Source organism: Hyperoodon ampullatus (genome assembly GCF_949752795.1).
Source record: "Hyperoodon ampullatus genome assembly, chromosome: 11".
NCBI lineage: Eukaryota > Metazoa > Chordata > Mammalia > Artiodactyla > Ziphiidae > Hyperoodon > Hyperoodon ampullatus.
This window is the reverse complement of record NC_136924.1, coordinates 25,631,330-25,650,248: the sequence shown is the minus strand read 5'-3', so window position 1 is coordinate 25,650,248 and position 18,919 is coordinate 25,631,330. Positions and strand designations below refer to the sequence as shown.

At 42.5% G+C, this 18,919-nt stretch overlaps 1 pseudogene across 1 annotated transcript; it reads left to right on the top strand.

Moving 5' to 3' along the window:
- Positions 1-1,667: 1,667 nt before the first annotated feature.
- Positions 1,668-17,715, top strand: LOC307060363 (non-selective voltage-gated ion channel VDAC3-like; annotated as a pseudogene). Its single transcript has 3 exons — positions 1,668-2,539; positions 11,565-11,680; positions 17,566-17,715. The product of its transcript is annotated as a non-selective voltage-gated ion channel VDAC3-like (transcript).
- The last annotated feature ends 1,204 nt before the right edge of the window (positions 17,716-18,919 follow it).

The following is an 18,919-nucleotide window of genomic DNA, read 5'->3' as shown; positions in this document are numbered from 1 at the left end:
ATGTCCTCCAAGCTGCATATGGCGTAAACGATAAGATGTTTACCTGAGTCGTCTTCAGGAGCTTGAAGTCAGCTGCGTCTAGTTCGAGCCGAGCTGGTAAAGACCTGTTAGGACCACCGACCCTCCAACTGGGCATGCGCGAGTGTCCGCCCAGTGACCTTTCGAACCTCCGGAGGCCTGTAGCCTAGTTACACCTGCGCAGAATGTCAATTACCACCCCTTTTCCAATCACTTTCCCCACGCTCCCCACGCCTCAAACAGTCCTGCTTCTTTATTAGTTGTCCCGTAGATACCCCGGAGCCGCTTGCCTTCGCGGAGGTGGATTTGAAGTTTGTTCTCCAGTTTCCTCGTTTGGTTGCCTTGCGAATAAGCCCTCTCTTTGCTGCAAACCTCAGCGTTAGCGTTTTGGCTTGCTGTGCAGCGAGCAAGACGAACATGGTTCGGTAACGATTTCTCATGCTGAAAGTTTTCAGGGATGTAGTATTGTTTTCCCTTTTCTAAGTTTTTACTTCCCAAAGCACCATCTTCACTTGGAAAAATTCTAGGAGTTCTTGGATTTGTTGAACCTACGTGAAGCAACTTTTTCAATTTTCTAGATAGCTGCTCAAGAGAGACCAACAGGTAGCTGCTGTTCCGAGCTCTTTTTCTTCCTTAGTCTAGCAAAAATTGCAGGGAGAATGAAAAATAAATCTTGACCAGAAAACTCACCTTATATATCAATTTCTGGCCTTTTTTATTCCCCTGCAAAGCAAAAGATACAGTTGATTCCCCAGTAAACAGGTTTGTTCTACTTCAGAAGCATAAGCTTTGACCCGTTGGCCATCTCACAAGGTCCAGAAATATCTTGTTCAAGATTCAAGATCCAAAGCAGGTCCTGTAGATAATGCTTCAGCATCAACCAATGGCTTCACACTGCCTGGGTTCAAGTCTCCGCTCCACTACTAGCCTTGTGACCTTGGACAAGTGAGTAAACCTCTGTCTGCCTCAGTCTCATCTGCAAAGTGGGGATAGTATATGATAATACCTCTGTCCTAGGCTTGTGGTGAAGATTGAGTTAAAAGTTTAGAGCGTCTGGCATATGTGAAAGGTATGTGTGTGTTTGTGATGGTGGTGAGGAGGACGGTAATGTTGGTGATGGTGAGGATGATGATTCTCCCTCCTTGGAATGCTGGTCAGGGCACACGTGAAATGCTTTATAAGTCAAAGTGACCAAGGGCTAATGTCTCGGTAACTGGCGTGATGTAGAGAAAGGACTACTAACAACTCAGAATGCTATAGCCGTAGGGGATGCACAACAGTATTACCCAGGAAGTGTCCCAGCCCCTCTTTTGCCTTTTCCAATATGGGAAAAGTTTCCACATTCCAATCAGGAAATTAATCCTCTCACCCAAGAGGAAACTATCACCTCTCATGTTGTCACGGCTGAGGACAGATCGCGGGGGCAAAGGAGGTGAGTACTAGTCGAGGGGGACATAAGGAGGAAGCAATGAGGGAGCAGGAGGACAGCCCTGGGCAGGGAAAAGCCATTCCCAGGTCTTAAGTAACTGCCAGCAGCTTAATAGGGGATATTGGAGACAACAAACTGCCTGTGTAGTACTGTTGATTTAAAATCCTTGTCTGGCTTCAGCGGGGCCCTGGCGGAGCGAACGGGCCATCCCGTCAGAGATATGTGTAACACACCGACTTACTGTGACCTAGGAAAGTCTGCCAAGGATGTCTTCAGCAAAGGATATGGGTTTAGCGTGGTCAAAATAGCTCTGAGAACCAAATTATGTAGTGGAGTGGAATTTTCTACTTCTGGTCATGCTTACACTGTTACAGGGAAAGCATCAGGCAACCTAGAAACCAAATACAAGATGTGTAACTATGGACTGACCTTCACCCAAAAGTAGAACACAGACAATACTCTTGGGACAGAAATCTCTTTGGAGAATAAGTTGAAACTCAAGTCAAGTTCATTCAACTCAACACATAAGTTCAACTCAAGGGTTGAAACTGATTCTTGATACCCTATTTGTCCTGAACACAGGAAGGAAGAGTGGGAAATTGAAGGCCTCCTATAAACAGGATTGTTTCGGTCTTGGCAATAATGTTGATATAGATTTTTCTGGACAAACCATCTATGGCTGGGCTGTGTTGGCCTTTGAAGGTTGGCTTGCTGGCTATCAGATGAGTTTAGACACAGCCAAATCGATACTGTCACAGAATACTTTCACCCTGGGTTACAAGGCCGCAGACTACCCGCTGCATACTCACATGAAGGATGGCATTGAATTTGGAGGGTGGATCTACCAGCAGGTGAACAAGACGATTGAAACATCAATAAACCTCATGTGGACGGCAGGCAGGAACAGCACACGTTTCGGCATCGCTGCCAAGTACAAGCTGGATTGTAGAACTTCTCTATCTGCTAAAGTAAATAATGCCAGCCTGATTGGACTGGGTTATACTCAGACCCTTCGACCAGGAGTGAAACTGACCCTGTCAGCTCTCATCCATGGAAAGAACTTCAGTGCATGAGGACACAAGGTCAGGCTGGGTTTTTTTTGTGTGTGTGTGTGGTATGCAGGCCTCTCACTGTTGTGGCCTCTCCCGTTGCGGAGCACAGGCTCCGGATGCACAGGCTCAGCGGCCATGGCTCATGGGCCCAGCTGCTCCGCGGCATGTGGGATCTTCCCAGACCGGGGCACGAACCCGTGTCCCCTGCATCGGCAGGCAGACTCTCAACCACTGCGCCACCAGGGAAGCCCAGTGGTAGGGATTTGAAATAACTTGAAGAACCTCTGTTCATAGCAATCAAATGAGCCTCACAGAAATAAAACTATTCAATTTCTAAACAAGTCCACATATTTAGAAATGTTTCTAATGCAACTAATAGATAAAGTGTATGAACAGGTCCTGAACTGCGGAATCCCCATGGCCACTGGCAAGCTAACTTCTACATCCTCGTAATTTAAAAATGGAACATTCAACCTGCTAAAATCTAGGATAGTATTTCCCTAGGCAAGAGCAATAGAACATAGATCTGGAGGTGCTAAGGTTAGTTTGCAAAGAGAAAACATCTCTTGGTCTAAAAGTTCTGGAAAATACTGCTTTAAGCAAAGTTGAACTGTTTTTGTTTGGTTTTGTTACCTTATGTTTTACTGAGGGATGTCTCAGAACCTTTAATGAGCTAATGAGCATGGTCAATCCCTAAGAAAGGGACGGCAGAAGCAGGGTTTTCCAAATTATCTGACAGAATTCTTCCCCAGCACCCCCTGTAGCATCTTCCACAATTATTTAGGAAATGCAAGTATGGTTCATTCTCCCCCCTCCAGGAATCTAACCCATTCCAAGACCCAGACACTTATCTGTGTTCTTCAGAGAGAAAACAATCAGAAAAAAGCCTCCAGTTTCTTTCCTGCATGTATTAGTTAAGGTAACACAGCTGCTATAACAGATTAACCTCAATCTCATTGACTTCACACAATGAAATTTAATTTTTCCTTAAGCAGCAGTCATCCATGCAAGTGGAATCACCTAGAAAGCTTTGAAAAATACAGTTTCTGTGCCCCACCCCCAGACGTACTGATTTGATTGTTCTGGAGTAGGGTAGACATTGGAAAAAAAAAAATTTAAGCGTCTCCAAAATTCTAAATGAGGTTGAAATCCACTGAACCAAGGGATTGTAAGGACTTCCTCATCTGGCGTCTTCTCATTCAGACCCCTGGGTTAGCCTCTGAAGGGCTTATCTGTACCAGAATTTTCTTGGATTATTGATCAATATAATGTAATGTTATTTCAAAACTCCAGAGAGAAAGATTTTGCAGAGTAAGGATTATTTAACCAAAACTAGTCTCTAACTGCCAGCCTCCCAATCAACTCAGTGTCATGAGATGTACCCTTATAAGCCTGTCTTGTTGATTAGCACAGATGTTATCCTTTGTGTTACTCGGCCTGACAGTTTTCTATCATGTCAATGAGACCGGAGCACCACCTGCTACTTATTCATTAGCTATTGTTTTAAGCAGTAGAGGGTAGCGGTTAACAGTACTGGATCTAGAGTCACCCAGTTTGAAAACTGGATCCTTACCTACTAGCTGTGTGACCTTGGAAAATTTGTTGCCTAACCTCTCTGCCTCAGTTGCCACATCTATAAAATGGAGAGAACAATCCTATTTCACCAAGAATTATGGGGATTAAATAGGTTAATCCATGGAGAAGTCTAACACAGTGAGAAGCACATAGTAAGTTTTCAACAAATGTTGGCTATTGTTATTTTTCTTACTTTCAAATGCAGGTCTCTGCTCTAAGCTGCTGGGGACACAGAAGATGAAGGCTAGTCCCTCTCTGCAAGGAATTCACAACTGGGCACAGGAGACAGACATACAGACCAGAGAATTATGATGGATATGACTGGGCTTTCGTAGAATGATGCGCTAAATGCTGGGAAGGTCTCCAAGATGATATTGGAGGAGTGGGACAGGAAGCCTTCCTGGAAGAGATGCCATTAGATCTGGGCCACAAAGGGTAAGATAAGACCTACAGATTCAGTTATTTGCTACTGAAGTGACCTGGAATAAGGGAGAGGATGGGTCAAAAACCCAACCAATGGCATCGGCAAAGAGACATTTCTTCGTGGTAGAGTTTGCCACCATCCTCATCCAAGTCAAGGACCTGGCCTTCTGCAACATCCCCTCCATGCCTGGAACTGTGCCCATTTATGGGCATCCCTGCTTAAACTGCCTGATGGCAAGCTCAGACCTTTGCATTCAGGGGGAGAGGCCTGCAGTTTTCCATGGTGTGGCTGCGTAAATGTTGGCAGGGCCTGGGGCCAGAAGTAGGCAGGACCAGAGGCGGATGGGCAGGGCAGTAGGACGCAGGAGCTTTTTCTTGGGAGTTTCATAAGGCACAAAAATTCCGGACCATGTCTCTGCCTCGGCGCCTTGAGGATATCCTGTCATTGAGCCAGACGTGTATACAGTTGAGAGTGGCCGATTTCACCACGACCCCTAGATTGGCCATTTTTCCTGTCTAGAGGCAGTTCTCACAGATCATCTGTTTCAATCCAGGAAAAGGAGAGGAAAAGATTTAAAAGCAAACACTGAAATGAGAAAGAATTCACTGGGCGTTCATCAGACTAAGTTAATGTAGCTAAATAGTCCTGACAGGTGCCTGACGAGGAGAAGAAGCAAATATTTCCTCACCATGCTACAAATTTTAATACTTCTTTTTCTTGGATTGGCGGCACAAAATCTCTGTTCCCTGCCTGAAACTGCAGAGCAGGTAAGATGAAACTTGCGTTTTTTTAAAAATGTGTTTACGTTCACGATTGTGTACATAAACTTTTTTGCTTTCCTACGTTGTCATAGGTAAATGGTACTATCTGGACTTCACAAAATAGAAAGCTTGTGGAGAATAGGGTGCTAATGGGGATCCGTCTGAAGGGGTGCTAACCCAGTTCTATTCCTGTGTTAAAACGCCATTGTTGGGATCTCTGATTTAAGTGCTAACATCCCTCTATCCACTGTGGATTTTGCTATCCTTTTGGCCGGTTTGCTTTAATGAATACCTCCCATTGCATCATTCTGAATGTAGAAAATAACAATGGCTGTAGATAGCTGAGTAGAGAGGAGTTCTGGGGAATTCCAGGTTGGGTGATAACTGACTGAGAAACACAGTGTCACCAAATGTGCCAGGAATCCATCCATCTACCTACCACGAGTTGAGTAGAAGTACCCAGGGCAGTCGAATGGATAGTCCTTGTGAAGGACACCAGCACTCCTGCCTGACCAGCAGGCTCACGTGAGTTGTCCTCCTAGAGCAGGTTCAATACCAGTTCTGCAGCAAGTCCAGGTTAAAGGAGGGTATGTGAGGGACTTCCCTGGCAGTCCAGTGGTTAGGGCTCCATGCTTCCACAGCAGGGGGTGTGGGTTCAGTCCCTGGGTGGGGAACTAAGATCCTGCATGCTGCGCAGCCAAAAATAAAAATAAATAAAGGGGAGGTATGGGAGAGGCAATCTGAGTGATTTATTTAAAATGTATTTCACGAGATAGGATTTCTGCTCTATTAGTAATAAACATGATTCTGCATCTGTGCCAGGCAATTATTTTTACGTATGTATACACTCTTTTTTCATATTCCTTTCCGTTATGGTTTATCACAAGATACTGGGTATAGGTCTCTGTGCCATACAATAGGACCTTGTGATTTATCCATTCTCTATAGAATAGTTTGCATCTTCCAATCCCAAACTCCCAATCCATCCCTCCCCTATCCCCCCACCCCCTTGGCAACCACAATTCTGTTCCCTATGTCTGTGAATCTGTTTTGTGCCAGACACATTTTTATCAACACCAATTTTACTGCAGTTGGCTATACTCTGATAAGGTTTTTCACTGAAACATTGGAAGATGGCATAAGGGTTAAGTGCTCCAGCTATGAGGTTAGATAGGGGCAAGTTTGAACTGGGGCTTTTCTTTGTTTATCAACTATTTGAGGACCAGTCACTGCCCCATGGCTTACTAGCTGTTGAACCCTGAGCATGTTTCTTTGTCCCTCTAAGCTTCAGTTTCTCCCCATCATTGCTCCACAGACAGCAGTAATTGTCATCCACATCACCACCATCATCATCATTGTTGAGTGCTTGCTTTAGTACACAAGTCAGGCCTTGACTGACTTTAAAGCTGAGTTTACTTTTTAGATGGGACTCTACTGAGAGAGAGAATGAGTCTTTCCATTTGAAAAGGACAATTTGAAGATCAAGGGGTTCCTTGAAGAGAGAGTATTCTGGCTTACTAAGAAAAGAGAAAGTACTGTCACCCCATAAACTTATCCAAATGGGAAACCCTAATGTAAAGAAAATCCTGCTTAAAAGAAGTGTAGATATGCCCTAACCATTAATGGGAATTAATTCAAACAATATCTAAGAGTGGCTTTTATTATTTCACAAAGAACATTCTAGTGCTGTTTTGGTTCATAATGATCACCAAATGAAAGCTGCCCGTAAAAACAGATTTTGTTTTCTATACACCACTATACATTATGGGGAAGAGCAATGACTGATCAAGGAATTATAAGGCCACTAACTGACAGTGTGACCTTGGGCAAGTCACTGGACCTACCCCCACCTCAGTTTTCTCCCCACTAAAATGAGGATGATGATACCTCCCCTACTTGTCTTTAAGGTGGTCAAGATCAAATAAGATGATGCCTTTGGAAGTGTGCATAACCATATATTGCCCTGTAAATGTAAGCTTTCTTCTTATGCAGCCTTTACATATTTCAATGAACTTAGAAGTAGTTATTTTCCCACCACCCGTAACCTAATGCTGGGCCCAGGGGATAAGCTGTGGGATGACAAAGAAATAGGAGAAGTGGTCCTCTCCAGCAAGGGGTTTTTAAGTGGAGAGAAAGACAACAGAATGTGCTCCACTGTCCAGCCATAGGGAGAAGTCGAGAAAAGGAAGAGAAATGAGTGTGGTTTTGTGGACGTGGTGTTACACAGGGTGTTGAGGTGTGGATAGCCAAGGGGAGGGGAAAGAACACTCCGATGAGGAGAGGCAACAAGCCAAACCCAGGTAAGAACAGAAATGTCACAGGAACACGCATTTATGGCCTATGATATTCTAGATACTGGACTAGGTGATTTGCGCGTGTTATATCACTCAGGTCTCAATAACCTGCAGGGTGGTTATTAATATCCCCCCTTTACAGATGATGGCAAAAAATAAGGAATTCATTCAAGACTGTATGCTTAGCAAGATACAAAGGTTGATTCTAAACTTAGATCTTCTGAGCCTCAAGTTCAGTGTCTCCTCATCATACAAAGCTGCTGCTTCTTAAGCTTGATGGGGAGATGAAGGAAACTTGAGAAAGAGGATTATATCCATGAAGGGATCAGCACCAGAGTCGTGGACAAGGGATCCTGAAGACAAGGCCAAAGTGTATCTGTGTCATTCATTTTAACAGTGAATTCTCTGCCACCTGATGTTGCCAAGTGATTATTTCTAGTGTGTCTGTGATTTCCCACAAGTCATTCATTCAAATGTCCATTGACAGATGAATGGACAAAGAAGATGTGGCACATATATACAATGGAGTATTACTCAGCCATAAAAAGAAACGAAATTGAGCTATTTGTAATGAGGTGGGTGGACCTAGAGTCTGTCATACAGAGTGAAATAAGTCAGAAAGAGAAAAACAAATACCACATGCTAATGCATATATATGGAATCTAAAAAAAAAAATGGCACTGATGAACCTAGCTGCAGGGCAGGAATAAAGATGTAGACAGAGAATGGACTTGAGGACACGGGGTGGGAGGGGGAAACTGGGGCGAAGTGAGAGTAGCATCAACATATATACACTACTGAATGTAAAGTAGTTAGCTAGTGGGAAGCAGCAGCATAGCACAGGGAGATCAGCTCAGTGCTTTGTGACCACCTAGAGGAGTGGGATAGGGAGGGTGGGAGGGAGACGCAAGAGGGAGGGGATGTGGGGATATATGTATGCATATGGCTGACTCACTTTGTTGTACAACAGAAACTAACACAGTATTGTGAAGCAATTAACTCCAATAAAGATCTATTTTAAAAAGTCAAATATTTACTAAGCACTACTATGTGCTAGACACCGCTCTAGGTGCTTAAGGTACAGCAGAGAACAAGACAGGAAAAAATCTCTGCTCTTACAGAGCCCACGTTCTAGCTGGATTATCATCAAAAGATTGCAAACATCTTTGGAGCAGGAACTGTATGCTTCACAGCGTTTAGCACCCAAACTAGACTATTCCTGTGGAATCAATGCTGAAAGAATATTCTTGAGACCTATTGATCTATGATCAATTGAACTTGAATAATCTGCTTACAATTTCCCATTTGAAAAGTGTACCCTGCAGTATCCTTCAGGTTTCCCACTTGAATATGTGTAAATAGTGACATTGCTCTACTTTGCTAGACTCCAGGCTTGAGATCAGTGATGGCAAATGGGTGGTATGAGCAGCACCTTCCCTTGCCCACAGCCGAGGTAGACATTGCTTGTTGATTCCAACACTCCTTGCAGATAAGACGGAAAGACCCACCAGTCATTACCGATCAACCTCATTGCCATCCCTGCCGTTTCATTTACATGAAGCTAATGGAGAAGATTGGCCAACCCAGGCTCTGCTAATGGGACTTGATTTTTTTTTTAATGTTTTCACAGGCAAAAAGATGTGATAAGAAGTCTCTCCTTACAATTAGGACTGAGTGCCGATCCTGCTCACTCAACTTTGGAATGAAATGCCCAGATGGTTACACCAAAATTACCAATGGCACCATAGGGATCCGAGATTGCAGGTACTCATTATGAGAAAATGTGTGTGCTGGAGTCTTGGAACTCAAAGGATTGTGAATCCAAATTGAAACTTCCCAATTCAAAAACTACAAAGCATTTCCATGATTTTCTCTTACTCTAAGGTTACATTGAACCCAAACTTCAGTAACTTACAACTATGACCTTGAGTCTAAAACATATATTACAATTCATGTTTTCATATGAAATTGCACAAAAATATTTTGCCTTCATCTTGCCCTTCTTTATTTTGAAAATCTGGGGTTTGTTTCCTTTGGAAAAGGTTCTAGTCAGAACATGTTAAAAGCCTTGGGTCTGATAGTCATCTTACAAACTAGCTATGCACCCTGATACTAATTAGAACCCAAAGAAGGGAGACAAAGGAGTTACAGCTTTCTTGCATTGTATGTGAGTGTAGCATTCTTGAAGCCCTCTTAGGATTCACAACTCTCATAATCAAGGTTAATCCTTGCAAAGGATGACAAGCAGTTCTGCCCACCAGCTCCTGGATGCAGCCAAGCAGCTCAAATGCAAACACAAATTTTAATTTACTCAGTCTACTAATTCAAAAATGAGACGGTACTCAATGAGTTTGTTTTTAATTCAGGGGTGAAGAATTAGAAGAATTTTGTATAAAATGAAACCATTAACACTGTTATATCACACTGTTTTAAACTCACGTTTGCTTAATGCAACTGTACTATATCCTAAAACCCCAAGTCATCATTTTTAACAGAAGTTTCCCAACATTACCTGGCCTGGAATTAGCAAGCATATACAGCAGTTAACCACTTAGCTACCAAAGTGGGCACACATGTGTGACCAGGTTACCTGAGAAAGTACATCAGAAAGCTTTGGGGTTCAAGGTTAAAATTATATGCGGACTTTACTGAGAACTTTTTATACTGATTTTTTTTTCATGACCGAGGTGCATACTTGGTTATGTATCCCGCCCCACTTTCCCCCCACTTCCCAAACACACAGCAGATAAGATTATTGCATTCAGGCTGTCTGTTTTAGAATTGAGAACTTTGATCTGTACTTCAGCTATGCTGAAACAAACCCAAGACTGGTTTTTTAATATAAATTTCTTTAATTGTAGTTGAATTCCAATGTTGTGTTAGTTCCAGGGGTACAGCAAAGTGATTCAATTATAAATATACATATATATTATTTTTCATAGTCTTTTCCCTTATAGTTTATTACAAGATACTGAATATAGTTCCCTGTGCTATACAGTAGGTCCTTATTATTTATCTATTTTATATATAGTCGTGTGTATCTGTTAATCCCAAGCTCCTAATTTATCTCCCCCCTCCCACTTTCCCCTTTGGTAACCATAAGTTTGTTTTCTATGCCAAGACTGGTTCTTGAGGAGACATTTTGGTTCTCTTTTGGGCTCCCCCGTCCCCTTGTTTGTGAAGAGATGTCCCTGCCAATATGCTCAACCTTTCAAAGAAATCATCAACTCTATCTCCAACTCGACTGCCCATAAAGCCAGTAAATCTTTGGTGAATCAGCTACATTCCAGGGACTGGTTTAGGAGTACAGCCTTGAACTCACCGTCGCACTATTCTTAACAGCCCAGTAGTAAGAAATGATATTCATGGCTCTAGATACACTGAAGTCAAGTCCTAGAATAAGTCATCCATACAGAGATCCCTGTAAATAGACAAGCATTTAACTTCTGTAGACTAGCTATTCCAGAACTATTCCTCAGCTGGTACAAAAACTGTTCTAAGGAACTCACGATTATATCAAGAAAACCGTGGCAAATATTGCTCACTACATTACAACACCTCTCACAGAAATTTTCTATCTAAGGTATATGCAAAAAATGTGCAAATCCTGAATGGTCAGTTTATTTTAAATCCCCAGGTACTGTGCATCACAAAACTCCTGATCTTTCCCTTCCTGCATTGGCTGCTAGGACACTCAGTGACAAGTCTGAAGCCCACCTCTAGCATGTGTCTAGTACCTAGCATCATTTCTTTCATCTACTAACTTCACTTCTAACATTTTAGATATTTCACCCTTATTTTTATCCTTCCCTGATTTTTTCATGTTTCTTACAATTAAGGATGAATCATGATTATGCTTTATTTTATCTAGGAAGCAAAATGTGCTCAATCTACGTATTTTAAAATATAGGCAAGTATAAAGACCTAAATAAAAATCTATGGAAATCTTGCTGCCCAGAGTTCACTGCGCTGCCCTAATTATGGGTTAATGTCCTCTCTTTACCCTCCAAGGTACACCTTTGAGGTCAGAACATACTCGCTGTCTCTCCCTGGATGCCGCCATATCTGTAGGAAGGACTATCTCCAGCCTCAGTGCTGTCCAGGCTACTGGGGCCCAGACTGCATGGGTAAGTGGCACAACAGTTTCCTTTGATGGTATTTGGTTCTCAATGTCTCGTTTTACAGAAAATCAAGAGGAAGGAAGCCTGATAAAAGAGAATGTTAGCGTCTTTTTCTAGAAATTTCCATTTCCGTCTATATGTAGAAAATCTTTCTAGCCCTGTCAGCTTTTATATCGATATCTGCTTTCCTCCATTTAGAGATCTCTCTTTAAGACAATTCCTTTACAAGTCAGAAAAGGGGACAATTGAAAGGATATCCATTTCTATAAAAAAGATTATTGACCATAGAGAGGAAGTAAGACTGCTGGGCTACTATAACCTCAATACAATTTTCTTTAAGAAGATATTTGATTACAATACCTCAAAGACTGTAGTTATTGTTTAGCAACCAAGATAATCATTAACTCTTCTAAAACTTTGTCTTAGGATGTAATATCAAACTCTGTAATGGTTAAGTTCCACTGTAAGAAAAACCACTAGCCAGACCTGAGTCAATGGTATAGTTAGACTCCTCTGGTCAAGCATAGCATTTGTCAGCTGAAATTGAACTTCTATCCTGATTAAAGATGTTAACACTTAAGTAGTGACTAAGTCCCTGATATGACATGCAAATTACGTGAGATCCCTTTTGGGGCAGGAGTGATAGTAAAAATCAGGCGTTTTAATCATGAATTTACCATTTGTTTTCCCTCTTCTAAGATGTAATGAAAACATCTCCTTAAGGCTCTAAATACTTAAAGGGAGAGATTACTTCTCTTTTGCTTTGTTTTTCTTGTTAAAACAACATAAGCAAATTGTACACAGCTTGTAAAGTTTAGAAAGGTATAAAGAAAGAAAAAATAGTGACCTGTATTCTGCCGCACATAGAAAACTATAAGTAGTTTGGCTTATTTCCTTGGTCTTTTTGTTTTCCATATGGCTTCTAAATAGTTGAGCCCACATTATATGCATAATGTTTCCTCCTGTTTTTTAAACTAATGATTAAATGAATAATAGCATCATTTACTCCATATTGCTGACATTAGATAATAGACAAGTATATAATGATTTAATTCTTAAAGCAAATCTTTAAGTTAGACTTTTTTATCCGCATTTTTCCTATGAGGAATATGATTTAAAGATGCTCTCTGTCTCCTTCGGGCTGGTAAGTGAAGCAAGTTCAAGTTCAGGGCTTCCTGGCACCAAAGCCTGCTCTCTTTCTACTCTGTCCCACTGCCTGGAGCAGAACTTGTCTTTAAAAAAAAAAAAAAAAAAAAAAGAGAGAGAGAGAGGTAGAGTCTCCAATGTATTTCTAATTTCTCTTTTTTTCTGTATTTTGTATTTTATTTTTTCCCATTTTTAAATTGTTTTTATTATTTTTTATATAAATTTATTTTTATTTATTTATTATTTTTGGCTGTGTTGGGTCTTCGTTGCTGCGCGCGGGCTTTCTCTAGTTGCTGCGAGCAGGGGCTACTCTTCGTTGTGGTGCGCAGGCTTCTCATTGTGGTGGCTTCTCTTGTTGCGGAACACGGGCTCTAGAGTGCGTGGGCTTCAGTAGATGTGGTGCTTGGGCTCAGTAGTTGTGGCTCGTGGGCTCTAGAGCACAGGCTCAGTAGTTGTGGCACATGGGCTTAGTTGCTCCGTGGCATGTGGGATCTTCCCGGACCAGGGCTCAAACCTGTGTCCCCTGCACTGGCAGGCAGATTCTTAACTACTGTGCCACCCGGGAAGCCCCCCATTTTTTAAAATTGAGGTATAGCTGCTGTACAATATTATATGTTACAGGTATACAATATAGTGATTCACAATTTTTAAAGGTTACACTCCACTTATAGTTATAAAATACTGGCTATGTTCCCGGTGTTGTACAATATATCATTGTAACTTATTTTATACCTAATAGTTTGTACTTCTTAATCTCCTACCCCAATATTGCCCCTCCCTCCTTTCTTCTCCCCCACTGGTAACCACTAGTTTATTCTCTATATCTGTGAGGTTGCTTATATTCACTAGTTTGTTGTATTTTTTAGACTCCACATATAAGTGATATCTTGCAGTATTTGTTTTTCTCTGTCTGACTTATTTCGCTGAGCATAATACCCTCCAAGTTTTCATCCATGTTGTTGCAAATGGCAAAATTTCATTCTTTTTTTATGGCTGAGTCACATTCCATTGTGTGTGTATATATATATATATATATATATATATATATATGTACACCACATCTTCTTTATGCAGTCATCTGTTGATGGATACTTAGATTGCTTTCATATCTTGGTAATTGTAAATAATGCTGCTATGAATATTGGGGTGCATGTCTTTTTCGAATTAGTGGTTTTGTTTTTCCCAGACATATACCCAGGAGTGGAATTGCTGGATCATATGGTAGTTCTGTTTTTATTTTTTTTGAGGAACCTCCATACAGTTTTCCACAGTGGCTACACAAATTTACATTCCCACCAACAGTGTACAAAGGTTTCCTTTTCACCACATCCTCGCCAACATTTGTTATCTGTGTTTTTTTTGGTGATAGCCGTTCTGGCAGGTGTGAGGTGACATCTCATTGTGGTTTTGATTTGCATTTCCCTGATGATTAGCGATGTTGAGCATTCCAATTTCTCTTTCGATTGGTAGGTCCCTTCAGCCTTCCCTGTCAATGTCTGGATTATGCTCCTTACCCTGGAAAGGTCAAGGTTTTGGGGTTTAGGATACCCTGGCCCTTCTGTGTTAACCACTCTGCTCTGTTTCACCCCAGCACATTGGCACTTCATGTTTCAAAGCATTTGTCACATCAGAATCAAGCGATTAACCCAGAGTTTACGAAATTTTTTAGCATCAAATAGGGTCATGGTCACATCCAGTTCATATAGTCATCAGGATATAATTGAATTTTTTATTTGCTTTTCTCTTTCTAACCCATGGAAACTAATGTGATCTTAAGTTAATTAGACACAGCGTAGACAAGAAAAGGCTTTGTCTAAGATGCAGTAATGAAAGTGAGCACATCCAGCGTAGTGAATGACGGAATGACTTGCTGCTTCTCCAAGTCTCCTTAGCTGTCAAATGCGGGTAAAAAGTCCTACTCGACAAAACTCTAGGAGGAATTTTTTTTTTTTGCGGTACGCGGGCCTCTCACTGTTGTGGCCTCTTCCGTTGCGGAGCACAGGCTCCAGACGCGAAGGCTCAGCGGCCATGGCTCACGGGCCCAGCCGCTCCGCGGCATGTGGGATCTTCCCGGACCGGGGCATGAACCTGTATCCCCTGCATCAGCAGGCAGGCTCTCAACCACTGCGCCACCAGGGAAGCCCTCTAGGAGGGATTTTAAAACCTCAATATAGACGAAAGTACTTAGCAGAGTCTATAACATAAAGAAGGCACTCTGTAGACATTTTATGAATAAATGAATGAGCGAATCACAATCAAAACAGACCTCTGATCATGAAAGGCGAATAAAGTGACTCCCTTTCCCTGAGCCCTTCTTAAACAGTGGATTACTCGAAAAAATAGGCGCAGCCAACGGGATTCAGGATCTTCAGTGGGTTTCATGCATCACACTGGGCTATGCAAAAACTGTGCACTACTAACCCCTACAGTCAAAGGAGTCTGTAGGATTCCTTGAATGTTCAGGCCTTTCCTTGTGAAAGGTCTCCAGGCCAGAGAAGCAAAATGTGAAAACCAAGGCTGTCCTCTCATTGGGGCAAAAGGGCACCTCCCTTTATCTTCATCTCCCAAACATACTAAATGTCTCAAAAGACTTCCTTCCTTTGGCTCAGGAAAGAGATAAATACTCTACTCTGCCATGTATTTCACTTCTCCCATTTTGTGGTGATGACAAGTGAGATCTTGGCTATCGCTTTACATTTCTGCAAGGATAAGCCCATTTTGGAGCTGCTGACGTATGTTCATCTTTCTTTTTGAGGAAGCACAAGCTCTGGAATAGCCTTCTTTCCAAGTCAAGGGCAGAATCCAGTTCCTTTTTGATGCATTGACAAAGACATTCACACTTAACACCTCTGGGTTACTTTTTAAATTATTTTAATAGTACCTTATTCAAAACCAGAAAACTCGACGATCAATTCTGAAAACTTAGAAAACAAAGAAAAGCACAATGAAAAAAATTACTTATCTTCTAAAATTAGGAATAAGGCATGGATTCTCACCTGAGGAAAAAATATGTCCTCCTGATGTAAGGAAGGTGTTTCTACTCAGGTTTAACTTGCTTTTCCCTCATTAAAACTTGTACAGCTTTGTCAGATCTGCATATGGGAGTCTCATATGTGGTTTATTAGCACAGAAACATATTTTTAACCTTGACACTTAAATCACATTTGAACAACCAATATTCTGTTTCAGAGGAAATACTTTTTTTTTTTTTTTTTTCCGATACGCGGGCCTCTCACTGTTGTGGCCTCTCCCGTTGCGGAGCACAGGCTCCGGACGCGCAGGCTCAGCGGCCATGGCTCACGGGCCCAGCCGCTCCGCGGCATGTGGGATCCTCCTGGACCAGGGCACGAACCCGTGTCCCCTGCATCGGCAGACGGACTCTCAACCACTGCACCACCAGGGAAGCCCAGAAATACTTTTTTAAAATTTGAACATCCCAGTTCTTTATTATCCCACGGTGAACAGTAACAGATCTGTGCAAAAACTCAGAGTAATGGAAAAAGAATGTGGGCGGAGGGTTACACAGAAACTTGATTGTGGCCAAAGCAATCTGATTATTTCAGAGGGAAATGGTCTTGATGCTTTGTGAGGTCAGTGTCATCAAATTATGCACATTTATTTTTTTGCATCATGTTATTTGCATTTTCAGACCTCTTTTTCTTTCCTCTTGTATGTTCCCTGCCGTTCATTGCCTGGGTTGCAAAAAATGGACCCAATGGATTTGAAACCACTCTGTGAGGCGTATCTTTTTTGGCTCTGAGCGACAAATAGTGCTGAGTTCACGTGAGGAGCCTATTTTCACAACAGTTTCCCAGGCAGACAATTCCAACCAGAGCTATCAATGGAATATTTACCATTTTTAAAAACCAGGACATAGTCTCTGCCTGGCACTGTGCACCAGGCTTTGAAACAAAGGTGGTGACACTAGTAGCCGCTTCTGGATTTCCTGGGAGATAAAGTTACAGGGAGGTCCTGGCCTCTTCCTGGCCAGGAAGTTCATTATCTGCCTTTAAAGGAACAGAACAGCTGATGATTTGCTGACAGCTAGTCAGGGGTAAGCCTCCTGCGTGAGCAAAGTCACGATGCAAGAGACCCCCAGAGTAGCAGTGACCAAAGGGAAGTGTGATAATTATTGAAAACAGCCTTATCAGCCGCTTGAGCCCTCCACCAGGCCTTAGAAACGTGCCCTTAGAACAAATTCTGGAAGAGCTCTTTCAAGTGTGGTTGCTGAGAATGTCAGTTGTTACCATCTTTTTTGCCTGATGGGGACCTGAGGTGATAGAAAATGATTTGAGACGCAGGAAAGAAATGTACGCTTTGACTTTAAAATTTTTACTTTAAAACTGAACAAGTGGTTTTCATAAATTGTTAAAGCATTCAATCTAGGACAACAAGTGAAGGACTCTCCATACTCTCACATTCCTGCTATCTTTTTTCTAAAGTTCCTTCCAGGCTTGGCCAACTCATAAAGATCGAGCATTTCTCGAGCCCCTACTGCTTGCTGCACATAATCAGCTATATGACAAGCCCAGTCCCTAAACCCCAAGGAGCTCCCACACTGATGAGGGAGAGGGACACAAAAGCAGATGAGGAGAAACAGTCACACCTGAGAGTCCAGGTGAGGACTCTGGGGCTTTGAGAGGTTTTGCAGCTCGCCAACGAGAGCCAGCTAATAAGTGCAGAGCAGAGTAGGGCCGTCTCACTGCAGAGCCCCAGCTCCAACCTGTCCCTGTCTCCTTACCCAGATACCTGGTTGTGTGGCCAAGTCAACTGCTGGGAAGGCAGCCCGCCCCCCCACGAGCCTGCTCCTGGCAAACTTGCTTCCATTAGCTGGGTGCCTGTCACTGTCTGGAGTTGATTCCGTGACACCTGAGTTCCCCCTAGCTCCAGTCTAGCCCTGAGGGGCAGTGTGGTTTTACAGTAAGATTGTAGACCCTGAAATTAGATTGCCTGGCTTCCATTCTCAGCTTTACCACATTCTCCTTCTGGGACCTTGCAAGTTACTTGCCCTCCCTGCCCAGTTGCCAGCTTTAGCAAATAACAATGAAGGATACCCAGTTAAATCAATTGCAGATAAGCAACAAAAATGCTTACAGTCTTTGGGACATGCTTATTCTAAACATTTATTCATTGTTTATCTGCAATTGAAATTTAACTGGCATCCTATATTTTATCTGGTAAACCAATCTTTCAGTCTCCATTTTCTCATGTGTAAAATGGAGATGGTGATGCTGATAGGACTACCTCCAAAGGCGGTGCTGAGGATTGAGTGAACTAGTACCTGTAAAGAACCTAGGATGCGCCTGGCAGATGGTAGGCATTCAGAATATGCTACTTACCATTTCTGTCTTTTGTGGTGCTCAGATCACTGGCTGGCCTCTTTACTTCAGGAGGTGTGTCTTGGATTGGTTTTATGTTCTAAGGGACTGATCTTGTATAGCCTGGCTTAGTGTTAAGGACTCAAAATCTTGAGTCAGGCCTGATCACGATGGTAGTTGCAACGGTTACCAACCCTGTGATCTTGGGCAAGTTCCTCACCTCTCTGAGCCTCCATTTTCTTATCTATAACCTAGGGAGGAGGACGAGAATGGTGGCTTTCTATACGGTTGTTGTCAGAATGAGACCATGCATGCAAACTGCTTAGAAATAGTAAATGCTCAACAAATCCTCTCCATCTATTATTGAGCTGATAACTCTCTCCCTACTCAGTTTGGTAAGGACATTTCTGTGCATCTCATTTTTTATGTAGCTTATGATCCCTTGGGTTTATTATTTTTCTTTGCACCACTGTCTGCCTTTCCGTGGACCCCATGGGTCACCCTGATGCCTCAGGTCAAAGCAAAGGCCTACCCCTCCAGGAACGTGGGGACAGTAGGGACTTAGTCCACTAAAGCTGCTATAACAGAATATCATAACAACAGACATGTATTTCTCATAGTTCTGAGGACTGGGAAGTCCAAGGTCAAGGTGCCAGCAGGTCCACTTCCTGTTGCGGGCCCTATTCCTGGCTTGTGGACAGTTGCCTTCTCTCTATGTCCTCAAGTGTCAGAGAGAGAGCTCCGGTCCCTCTTTCTCTCATAAGAGCTCGAGTCCCATCAC